Source organism: Triticum aestivum, chromosome 3D (assembly GCF_018294505.1).
Source record: "Triticum aestivum cultivar Chinese Spring chromosome 3D, IWGSC CS RefSeq v2.1, whole genome shotgun sequence".
Taxonomy (NCBI): domain Eukaryota; kingdom Viridiplantae; phylum Streptophyta; class Magnoliopsida; order Poales; family Poaceae; genus Triticum; species Triticum aestivum.
The window spans coordinates 500,521,748-500,534,917 of record NC_057802.1 but is presented as its reverse complement, the minus strand read 5'-3'; positions in this window follow the sequence as shown (position 1 = coordinate 500,534,917).

Below are 13,170 nucleotides of genomic sequence, written 5' to 3'. Positions count from 1 at the left end.
CGAACACGAGCTCCCTCCCTCCCAGTCCCAGCCACTCTGCCGTTCAATCAAGGCTGGTTGACCCCGACGCCAACGGCAAAGAAAGATAGAGAGACGATCGACGATGCGCGGCGTGGGCAGGCTCGGCAACTTGCGGTGCGCGCGATAAGCCCGGCTGACTCGAGCGTGACGCATCCTGTGGCCTGTAGCCAAGCCCGTGCCGATCCGGTTGATTTAACGATCCTTATCTATCGCCGCACCGCCGCCGCGTACCCTCCGGATTCGGTTGGCCGCTGGCTCGGCGGCGTGTGCGTGTTCCTTCCGTCGCCGCGCCTGGCCGCCTGGCCGCGAGTGACTTGGGCTCCGCTCCATCCATCCAACGGAACAAAACGTGTGCTCGCGGCTGGAAGGCATCTCATCTCCCCGTGGCCGTACGCGACAATTGCTAAAGAAACCCAGGCAGGGCTCGGGTTGGGGGTTTGGAGGGAGGGTGAGGCAATCCCTTTCGTCATGCCACATCGGGAATCCCGACGAACTAATCGGGCGCCACCTAAACAAAAATTTATGTTTAGATATACTACACGACCAGCTGTTCTCGACCATTCGAAAAGGAAAATGGCTCGGAAAGCCGATGCGCCAAAACAGACCAAAGGCCCTTTCGGTGCGGCATGCCCGGACCCTGCGGCCGCAAAGGGTCAGAGCTTAAGAAGAGCCGTCCAAGAAATGGAACGGAACGGAACGGGATGCTTGCGGCCCGGGAGAAAACGATGCGACAAAAACCACAGCTGCGACCTGACTCCTCCTAAGCACGTACGCCATATAGAAGGAAACAAGAACTTTTCAACCCCGGATTAAGGAGCTAGAAGAACTTTTTTTTTTGATAAACAAGGAGCTAGAAGAACTTTTCTCTGTGCGTACGCCGTGATGATGCGGCATGATCAAGCCAGCCAGTACGCGCCGAAAAGTATTTTCTTTCTTTCTTTCCTCTTCCTTGGATTCCAAGTCTGGTCGGCGGCCGTGCTGAAGCAACGACCAGGCACCCCCCGCTAGTTTCCATCGCCGTGTACTCCTCCTTTGATAATTGCGATTCCTCCTTTGATAATTGCGAGTATTTTCATATTCATAAACCCATAAAGTTTTCCAACATATAAATTCAGAGCCAATAAACTTTCGGGGGACGATGAATATTTCGCCGGGACGGGACGGACAAGAGCCAGAAATCTAGGGTAAAACGGAATCTGAGAGGATAAAGCAGGATGACACAGGCAGTGCCCTCGTCCTCAGGCTCGGATGGGCTGGGCTGAGCCGACCGGTCCCCGGGCCACCGAGAAATATTCCTGATAGACTGATCCAGTGATCTCTGAATGCGATAGCTTTTTCTCTAGTGGGGATCCGCGGGCCCCGCCGGCGCAAGATCTAGAAACAGTGCGAGCTTCCCCGTTGTCTGCCCATGCGCACAGAACTCATCAATCAGTGTAGCATCTTCCGCGCAGCGAGTGAAGCGACGTAAACGGTAAAATTCTCTGAACACCAAAATATCTCAACAGTACGATAGCTAAAATGTACTCCATCCGTATGATGTTTCAGTTGAAATGGGTTCCTTCGGTTTAAGCATGATTGGGTTTCAAAAGGGTTTTGAATGTGATTAACATCCTTGTCCGTTGTATCAAACCGATTAAGAAAGTGGCCCCCGGGTAAACCGGCGGCGGGTCCCAGCGTGCTGCTGGTAGTGGATAGGGCCAGCCAGCCACCTCCCCTCCCCCCACCAACACCTTTCTTTTCAGAATGCCATCTCCGCCCTCCTCCAACGCCTCATTATCACCATCCATCATCAATCCATCTATCTATCTACTCCCATTTTTTTTTCTTCCCATCTATTTCATTTTCAATAATTCCACTCAAAACACCTATTATTGAGAATTCAACATTTTTTTAATTTCAGGTAATCCCTAAATGAAGAATAAATAGGTACAAGTACAAAAAATTAAAAAGTTCGGAAGCGCCTATTCATCAGATACCTGGCAAAAAAATTGTCATCAACCAAAAATCCGAAACGTCTTATCATCCTCCAAGAACCACTTCTTTCTCCATGCATCATCCTCCACCCCTAACCGTTGACCGCCACCCTAGGCGACCACGTACCCCCTCCCCGCGCCCCGCCCTTCCCTCGTTGCAACCTACCGTCGTGCTGTTGTCGCCAAGGGCCATCCCTCTACCTCTCCCTTCGCCCCAACCTCTTGTTCTTCGACGCTGACAACCCCCGCACACTGCACTTGTTAAGCTGCTTCCTTGCCTCCATCGGGAATGTCGCAGCTTGCTGCTGCTCGCAGCGTCGGCCCCGTCTTCAACGAGGTCCTAACTCGGCCTCGTCAGGGTCAACGCTCGTCGTTGGCGCTCCTCACATCGTCCCATTTTTGGGGTTGTGCGAAAATCGATCGGTGCACGCAAAATTTGTGGGAACGTGAAGTTACCAAATAGAATCAGCAGACAATATAATCTTTTTAGTTTCATGGAAATTTCTAAATGAGGAATAAATAGGTACAACAAAAAACCCATATTCATCCGATACCTAAAATGATTTTGCCGCCAGTTGAAAATATGGAGGGATGGAACATCATCTAGCAACTACCAACCCAAAACCCATTGTTCATCTTCTTCCCCCTCTTCTTCTTCCTCACGACGTCGTCCTCCAACCCAGCCCTAACCGTCGACCTCCCCTCTTCCCCTCCGCGGTCGCGTCGCCACCCCGCCCTTCCATTGTCGTAGTGCACCATCGTGTCTGTGACGCCCAAGGCCATCTATGTCCCTCCCACCACCCCCAACTTCATGTTTTCCGACGCCAACATCCTCACACCCACACCCGTCAACTTGGTTCCTCGCCTACCTGGGACGCCACAGTTCGCTACCACTCCCAACACCGTCCCCATCTCCCGGCATGGTCCTGGCTCAGCCTCACCGGGATCAACGCTCGTCGCTGGCGCTCCTCACGTCGCCCCCATCTTCGCCCTCATCCAAAAATCGACTGATGCATGCAAAATTTAACAGGTAAATTATGATTAGCAAATAGAATCAATAGACAATTTTTTTTTGAACAGTCACCGGGGGGAGAGAGTCCCCACCTGAATATATTGCTCAAAGTGGCCAAAATGCCAAGTGTTTGATCCAGTTTATAAGGAAAATCGAATCGAAAACCTTAACAGGTTGACCCTTTTTATAAGGGAAACCGGGCCAAAAAACCGCACAGGAGGGAAAGATTACATAGGGTGAGAACATATGGACGCCCCGAAGAAGGCACTACCTAGACAGCAAGCCAAGAGACCACCACCATAAAAGTCGAGTGGAAGTGGTGTGTCGTCGAGGAATCACAATACCAACACTAAACAACTATCCTAACGTACCACACCGGCGTGCGTACCAACCCCTTGGCACAACAGAGGAGCGGCACCAATCGACGAGTGACCCATCACGAACCTTAACTAGAAACTCCGCCACAGCAAGCCGACACGATTAGCAAGGTGGGAAGGCATCGTTGCGTCGTTGTTGAGCAAAGATGAACCGAGATAGCACGAAGAGCACGAAGCTCACCAAAACAGACGACAGGCATGAGAGGGTCTTGAGCTAGCAGAGCAGAGGATGACCAACCCCCAAGGGCAACGGAGGATGAATGGCGGCAAGGAGCTCCCTAGTGACGCCTTCAAGAAGGTGGACGACATCCGAGGATGACGCCGTCACAGAGCTTTCGCCTGGAGCATAACCGGTTAAATTCCCAGAAGGCAGAGCCGAGAGCTGCGAATCCGGACCGAGAGACAGGAGTGGCACATGAGCCACGCCCCCAAGAGGGTAAGCAACGCTGGAGTAGCGCCGCAGTGGTCAACTGACAAGGTCAGCGGGGATTTCTCCCGTAGAACATCCGTCAATGGTGGGCCGCCATCCAAGTGGAGTCGAAGGGCGACAGAGGACAGGACCGAGACGGACATGTGAGGCGGATGGTGAACCGAGGAAGGACGGGTGGAGCAGGCCGCCAGTGAGGAGGGTGGAGACGAGGTGGGGTAGTGGAGTAGCGGGGGCCGCTGTACCACAGCATGGGGGTGGGGGCACTGCCGAGTGGAGGTCCTTCCCGGCAGGAACCGGCGGCGTCGGAGGTGGACAGAGGGTGGGGGCACCAGAGTGGAGGTTCTTCCCGGCAGGGACCGGCGGTGGCGGAGGCGAGGAGGCCAGGAGGGGTCCGTCGCTGGATCCACCGGACCAGCCGCAGCCCGTCCGTGATGGGCGCGCAGGGGGCGGGGACGGGGAGGGCGAGCAGGGTGGAGGCGCAGGACGGGTCGTCGATGTGGAGGGGAGGGGACGCCGGCGCCGGATCTGCGGCCGCCCGGCTTCGGTCGCGCAGGAGGACGGGGTCGAGGAGGATCCTGAAGGAAATATCCCTAGAGGCAATAATAAAGTTATTATTTATTTCCTTATATCATGATAAATATTTATTATTCATGCTAGAATTGTATTAACCGGAAACATAATACTTGTGTGAATACATAGACAAACAGAGTGTCACTAGTATGCCTCTACTTGACTAGCTCGTTGATCAAAGATGGTTATGTTTCCTAGCCATTGACATGAGTTGTCATTTGATTAGCGGGATCACATCATTAGGAGAATGATGTGATTGACTTGACCCATTCCGTTAGCTCAGCACTCGATCGTTTAGTATGTTGCTATTGCTTTCTTCATGACTTCTACATGTTCCTATGACTATGAGATTATGCAACTCCCGTTTACCTGAGGAACACTTTGTGTGCTACCAAACGTCACAACGTAACTGGGTGATTATAAAGGTCCTCTACAGGTGTCTCCGAAGGTACTTGTTGGGTTGGCGTATTTCGAGATTAGGATTTGTCACTCTCATTGTCGGAGAGGTATCTCTGGGCCCACTCGGTAATGCACATCACTATAAGCCTTGCAAGCATTGCAACTAATGAGTTAGTTGCGGGATGATGTATTACAGAACGAGTAAAGAGACTTGCCGGTAACGAGATTGAACTAGGTATTGAGATACCGACGATCGAATCTCGGGCAAGTAACATACCGATGACAAAGGGAACAACATATGTTGTTATGCGGTCTGACCGATAAAGATCTTCGTAGAATATGTAGGAGCCAATATGGACATCCAGGTCCCGCTATTGGTTATTGACCAGACAGGTGTCTCGGTCATGTCTACATAGTTCTCGAACCCGTAGGGTCCGCACGCTTAACGTTCGTTGACGATATAGTACTATGAGTTATGTATGTTGGTGACCGAATGTTGTTCGGAGTTTTGGATGAGATCACGGATTTGACGAGGAACTCCGGAATGGTCTGGAAGTAAAGATTGATATGTGGATAGTAGTGTTTGATCTCCGGAAAGGTTCCGGAATCCATCGGAAGGGGTTCCGGATGTTTCCCGAAATGTTTGGGCACAAGAACACTTTATCTGGGCCAAAGGGGAAAGCCCACGAGGTTTTTGAAAAGCGCAAAGGGAAGTTTTGCGGAGTCCAAGGGCCAGACGCCAGGGTCCCTGGCGTCTGGGTCCAGACGCCGGGCACCCTTGCGTCTGGCCCTGGAGTCCGAGAAGGACTCTTGCCTTTCGGGGGAAACCGACTTTGTGGAGGCTTTTACTCCAAGTTTCGACCCCAAGGCTCAACATATAAATAGAGGGGTAGGGCTAGCACCCAAGAGACATCAAGAAACACCAAGCCGTGTGCCGGCAACCCCGTCCCCTCTAGTTTATCCTCCGTCATAGTTTTCGTAGTGCTTAGGCGAAGCCCTGCGGAGATTGTTCTTCACCAACACCGTCACCACGCCGTCGTGCTGCCGAAACTCATCTACTACTTCGCCCCTCTTGCTGGATCGAGAAGGCGGGGACGTCATCGAGCTGAACGTGTGCAGAACTCGGAGGTGCCGTGCTTTTGGTACTTGGATCGGTCGGATCGTGAAGACGTACGACTACATCAACCGCGTTGATATAACGCTTCCGCTTACGGTCTACGAGGGTACGTAGACAACACTCTCCCCTGTCGTTGCTATGCATCACCATGATCTTGCGTGTGCGTAGGAATTTTTTTGAAATTACTACGTTCCCCAACAGTGGTATCAGAGCCAGGTTATCTACTTAGATGTCATATGCACGAGTAGAACACAAGTGAGTTGTGGGCGATATAAGTAATACTGCTTACCAGCATGTCATACTTTGGTTCGGCGGTATTGTTGGATGAAGCGGCCTGGACCGACATTACGCGTACGCTTACGCGAGACTGGTTCTACCGACGTGCTTTGCACACAGGTGGCTGGCGGGTGTCAGTTTCTCCAACTTTAGTTGAACCGAGTGTGGCTATGCCCGGTCCTTGCGAAGGTTAAAACAACACCAACTTGACAAACAATCGTTGTGGTTTTGATGCGTAGATAAGAACGGTTCTTGCTAAACCCGTAGCAGCCACGTAAAATTTGCAACAACAAAGTAGAGGACGTCTAACTTGTTTTTTCAGGGCATGTTGTGATGTGATATGGTCAAGGCATGATGCTATATTTTATTGTATGAGATGATCATGTTTTGTAACCGAGTTATCGGCAACTGGCAGGAGCCATATGGTTGTCGCTTTATTGTATGCAATGCAATCGCCCTGTAATGCTTTACTTTATCACTAAGCGGTAGCGATAGTCGTAGAAGCATAAGATTGGCGAGACAACAACGATGCTATGATGGAGATCAAGGTGTCGCGCCGGTGACGATGGTAATCAGGACGGTGCTTCGGAGATGGAGATCACAAGCACAAGATGATGATGGCCATATCATATCACTTATATTGATTGCATGTGATGTTTATCTTTTATACATCTTATCTTGCTTTGATTGACGGTAGCATTATAAGATGATCTCTCACTAAATTTCAAGATAAAAGTGTTCTCCCTGAGTATACACCGTTGCCAAAGTTCGTCGTGCCCAGACACCACGTGATGATCGGGTGTTATAAGCTCTACGTCCATCTACAACGGGTGCAAGCCAGTTTTGCACACGCAGAATACTCAGGTTAAACTTGACGAGCCTAGCATATGCAGATATGGCCTCGGAACACTGAGACCAAAAGGTCAAGCGTGAATCATATAGTAGATATGATCAACATAGTGATGTTCACCATTGAAAGCTACTCCATTTCACGTGATGATCGGTTATGGTTTAGTTGATTTGGATCACGTGATCACTTAGAGGATTAGAGGGATGTCTATCTAAGTGGGTGTTCTTAAGTAATATGATTAATTGAACTTAAATTTATCATGAACTTAGTACCTGATAGTATCTTGCTTGTCTATGTTGATTGTAGATAGATGGCCCGTGCTGTTGTTCCGTTGAATTTTAATGCGTTCCTTGAGAAAGCAAAGTTGAAAGATGATGGTAGCAATTACACGGACTGGGTCCGTAACTCGAGGATTATCCTCATTGCTGCACAGAAGAATCACGTCCTGGAAGCACCGCTAGGTGCCAAACCTGCTGCAGGAGCAACACCAGATGTTATGAACGTCTGGCAGAGCAAAGCTGATGACTACTCGATAGTTCAGTGTGCCATGCTTTACGGCTTAGAACCGGGTCTTCAACGACGTTTTGAACGTCATGGAGCATATGAGATGTTCCAGGAGTTGAAATTAATATTTCAAGCAAATGCCCAGATTGAGAGATATGAAGTCTCCAATAAGTTCTACAGCTGTAAGATGGAGGAGAATAGTTCTGTCAGTGAGCATATACTCAAAATGTCTGGGTATAATAATCACTTGATTCAACTGGGAGTTAATCTTCCGGATGATAGCGTCATTGACAGAATTCTTCAATCACTGCCACCAAGCTACAAGAGCTTCATGATGAACTATAACATGCAAGGGATGGATAAGACGATTCCCGAGCTCTTCGCAATGCTAAAACTTGCGGAGGTAGAAATCAAGAAGGATCATCAAGTGTTGATGGTTAATAAGACCACCAGTTTCCAGAAAAAGGGCAAAGGGAAGAAAAAGGGGAACTTCAAGAAGAACAGCAAGCAAGTTGCTGCTCAAGAGAAGAAACCCAAGTCTGTACCTAAGCCTGAGACTGAGTGCTTCTACTGCAAGCAGACTGGTCACTGGAAGCGGAACTGCCCCAAGTATTTGACGGATAAGAAGGATGGCAAGGTGAACAAAGGTATATGTGATATACATGTTATTGATGTGTACCTTACCAGAGCTCGCAGTAGCACCTGGGTATTTGATACTGGTTCTGTTGCTAATATTTGCAACTCAAAACAGGGACTACGGATTAAGCGAACACTGGCCAAGGACGAGGTGACGATGCGCGTGGGAAACGGTTCCAAAGTCGATGTGATCGCCGTCGGCACGCTACCTCTACATCTACCTTCAGGATTAGTATTAGACCTAAATAATTGTTATTTGGTGCCAGCGTTGAGCATGAACATTATATCTGGATCTTGTTTGATGCGAGACGGTTATTCATTTAAATCAGAGAATAATGGTTGTTCTATTTATATGAGTAATATCTTTTATGGTCATGTACCCTTGAAGAGTGGTCTATTTTTGATGAATCTCGATAGTAGTGATACACATATTCATAATGTTGAAACCAAAAGATGCAGAGTTGATAATGATAGTGCAACTTATTTGTGGCACTGTCGTTTGGGTCATATTGGTGTAAAGCGCATGAAGAAACTCCATACTGATGGACTTTTGGAATCACTTGATTATGAATCACTTGGTACTTACAAACCATGCCTCATGGGCAAGATGACTAAAACGCCGTTCTCCGGAACTATGGAGCGAGCAACAGATTTGTTGGAAATCATACATACAGATGTATGTGGTCCGATGAATGTTGAGGCTCGCGGCGGATATCGTTATTTTCTCACCTTCACAGATGATTTAAGCAGATATGGGTATATCTACTTAATGAAACATAAGTCTGAAACATTTGATAAGTTCAAAGAATTTCAGAGTGAAGTTGAAAATCATCGTAACAAAAAAATAAAGTTTCTACGATCTGATCGTGGAGGAGAATATTTGAGTTACGAATTTGGTCTACATTTGAAACAATGCGGAATAGTTTCGCAACTCACGCCACCCGGAACACCACGGCGTATTGGTGTGTCCGAACGTCGTAATCGTACTTTACTAGATATGGTGTGATCTATGATGTCTCTTACTGATTTACCGCTATCATTTTGGGGTTATGCTTTAGAGACGGCTGCATTCACGTTAAATAGGGCACCATCAAAATCCGTTGAGACGACGCCTTATGAACTATGGTTTGGCAAGAAACCAAAGCTGTCGTTTCTTAAAGTTTGGGGCTGCGATGCTTATGTGAAAAAGCTTCAACCTGATAAGCTCGAACCCAAATCGGAGAAATGTGTCTTCGTAGGATACCCAAAGGAGACTGTTGGGTACACCTTCTATCACAGATCCGAAGGCAAAACATTCGTTGCTAAGAATGGATCCTTTCTAGAGAAGGAGTTTCTCTCGAAAGAAGTGAGTGGGAGGAAAGTAGAACTTGATGAGGTAACCGTACCTGCTCCCTTACTGGAAAGTAGTTCATCATAGAAACCGGTTCCTGTGACGTCTATACCAATTAGTGAGGAAGTTAATGATGATGATCATGAAACTTCAGATCAAGTTGTTACTGAACCTCGTAGGTCAACCAGAGTAAGATCCGCACCAGAATGGTACGGTAATCCTGTTCTGGAGGTTATGTTACTAGACCATGATGAACCTACGAACTATGAAGAAGCGATGGTGAGCCCAGATTCCGCAAAATGGCTTGAGGCCATGAAATCTGAGATGGGATCCATGTATGAGAACAAAGTGTGGACTTTGGTTGACTTGCCCGATGATCGGCAAGCCATTGAGAATAAATGGATCTTCAAGAAGAAGACTGACGCTGACGGTAATGTTACTGTCTATAAAGCTCGACTTGTTGCGAAAGTTTTTCGACAAGTTCAAGGGATTGACTACGATGAGACCTTCTCACCCGTAGCGATGCTTAAGTCTGTCCGAATCATGTTAGCAATTGCCGCATTTTATGATTATGAAATTTGGCAAATGGATGTCAAAACTGCATTCCTGAATGGATTTCTGGAAGAAGAGTTGTATATGATGCAACCGGAAGGTTTTGTCGATCCAAAGGGAGCTAACAAAGTGTGCAAGCTCCAGCGATCCATTTATGGACTGGTGCAAGCCTCTCGGAATTGGAATAAATGCTTTGATAGTGTGATCAAAGCATTTGGTTTTGTACAGACTTTTGGAGAAGCCTGTATTTACAAGAAAGTGAGTGGGAGCTCTGTAGCATTTCTGATATTATATGTGGATGACATATTGCTGATTGAAAATGATATAGAATTTCTGGATAGCATAAAGGGATACTTGAATAAGAGTTTTTCAATGAAGGACCTCGGTGAAGCTGCTTATATATTGGGCATCAAGATCTATAGAGATAGATCAAGACGCTTAATTGGACTTTCAGAAAGCACATACCTTGACAAAGTTTTGAAGAAGTTCAAAATGGATCAAGCAAAGAAAGGGTTCTTGCCTGTGTTACAAGGTGTGAAGTTGAGTAAGACTCAATGCCCGACCACTGCAGAAGATAGAGAGAAGATGAAAGATGTTCCCTATGCTTCAGCCATAGGCTCTATCATGTATGCAATGCTCTGTACCAGACTTGATGTGTGCCTTGCTATAAGTTTAGCAGGGAGGTACCAAAGTAATCCAGGAGTGGATCACTGGACAGCGGTCAAGAACATCCTGAAATACCTGAAAAGGACTAAGGATATGTTTCTCGTTTATGGAGGTGACAAAGAGCTAGTCGTAAATGGTTACGTTGATGCAAGCTTTGACACTGATCCGGACGATTCTAAATCGCAAACCGGATACGTGTTTACATTGAACGATGGAGCTGTCAGTTGGTGCAGTTCTAAACAAAGCGTCGTGGCGGGATCTACGTGTGAAGCAGAGTACATAGCTGCTTCGGAAGCAGCAAATGAAGGAGTTCATATCCGATCTAGGTGTCATACCTAGTGCATCGGGTCAAATGAAAATCTTTTGTGACAATACTGGTGCAATTGCCTTGGCGAAGGAATCCAGATTTCACAAGAGAACCAAGCACATCAAGAAACGCTTCAACTCCATCCGGGATCTAGTCCAGGTGGGAGACATAGAAATTTGCAAGATACATACGGATCTGATTGTTGCAGACCCGTTGACTAAGCCTCTTCCACGAGCAAAACATGATCAACACCAAGGCTCCATGGGTGTTAGAATCATTACTGTGTAATCTAGATTATTGACTCTAGTGCAAGTGGGAGACTGAAGGAAATATGCCCTAGAGGCAATAATAAAGTTATTATTTATTTCCTTATATCATGATAAATGTTTATTATTCATGCTAGAATTGTATTAACCGGAAACATAATACTTGTGTGAATACATAGACAAACAGAGTGTCACTAGTATGCCTCTACTTGACTAGCTCGTTGATCAAAGATGGTTATGTTTCCTAGCCATTGACATGAGTTGTCATTTGATTAACGGGATTACATCATTAGGAGAATGATGTGATTGACTTGACCCATTCCGTTAGCTTAGCACTCAATCGTTTAGTATGTTGCTATTGCTTTCTTCATGACTTATACATGTTCCTATGACTATGAGATTATGCAACTCCCATTTACCTGAGGAACACTTTGTGTGCTATCAAACGTCACAACGTAACTGGGTGATTATAAAGGCGCTCTACAGGTGTCTCCGAAGGTACTTGTTGGGTTGGCGTATTTCAAGATTAGGATTTGTCACTCCGATTGTCGGAGAGGTATCTCTGGGCCCACTCGGTAATGCACATCACTATAAGCCTTGCAAGCATTGCAACTAATGAGTTAGTTGCGGGATGATGTATTACAGAACGAGTAAAGAGACTTGCGGTAACGAGATTGAACTAGGTATTGAGATACCGACGATCGAATCTCGGGCAAGTAACATACCGATGACAAAGGGAACAACGCATGTTGTTATGCGGTCTGACCGATAAAGATCTTCGTAGAATATGTAGGAGCCAATATGGGCATCCAGGTCCCGCTATTGGTTATTGACCAGAGAGGTGTCTCGGTCATGTCTACATAGTTCTCGAACCCGTAGGGTCCGCACGCTTAACGTTCGTTGACGATATAGTACTATGAGTTATGTATGTTGGTGACCGAATGTTGTTCGGAGTTTTGGATGAGATCACGGATTTGACGAGGAACTCCGGAATGGTCCGGAAGTAAAGATTGATATATAGATAGTAGTGTTTGATCTCTGGAAAGGTTCCGGAATCCATCGGAAGGGGTTCCGGATGTTTCCCAAAATGTTTGGGCACAAGAACACTTTAGCTGGGCCAAAGGGGAAAGCCCACGAGGTTTTTGGAAAGCGCAAAAGGAAGTTTTGCGGAGTCCAGGGGCCAGACGCCGGGAACCCTGGCGTCTGGCCCTGGAGTCCGAGAAGGACTCTTGCCTTTCGGGTGAAACCGACTTTGTGGAGGCTTTTACTCCAAGTTTCGACCCCAAGGCTCAACATATAAATAGAGGGGTAGGGCTAGCACCCAAGAGACATCAAGAAACACCAAGACGTGTGCCGGCAACCCCGTCCCCTCTAGTTTATCCTCCATCATAGTTTTCGTAGTGCTTAGGCGAAGCCCTGCGGAGATTGTTCTTCACCAACACCGTCACCACGCCGTCGTGCTGCCGGAACTCATCTACTACTTCGCCCCTCTTGCTGGATCGAGAAGGCGTGGACGTCATCGAGCTGAACGTGTGCAGAACTCGGAGGTGCCGTGCTTTCGGTACTTGGATCGGTCGGATCGTGAAGACGTACGACTACATCAACCGCGTTGATATAACGCTTCCGCTTACGTGTACCAGGGTACGTAGACAACACTCTCCCCCCCCTCGTTGCTATGCATCACCATGATCTTGCGTGTGCGTAGGATTTTTTTTGAAATTACTACGTTCCCCAACAGATCCGTGGGGAGCGAGGCGAGGTGGAGTGGGGTGCGTCGTCCGCCGGAGAGGATGGGGGTGGCGAGGGGAGCTATGGGTGCTGTGAGCCGAGGGAGAGCCAGATCCGCACCCGGCACCGCCGGATCCGTCGCCGGCCAGCCGAAAC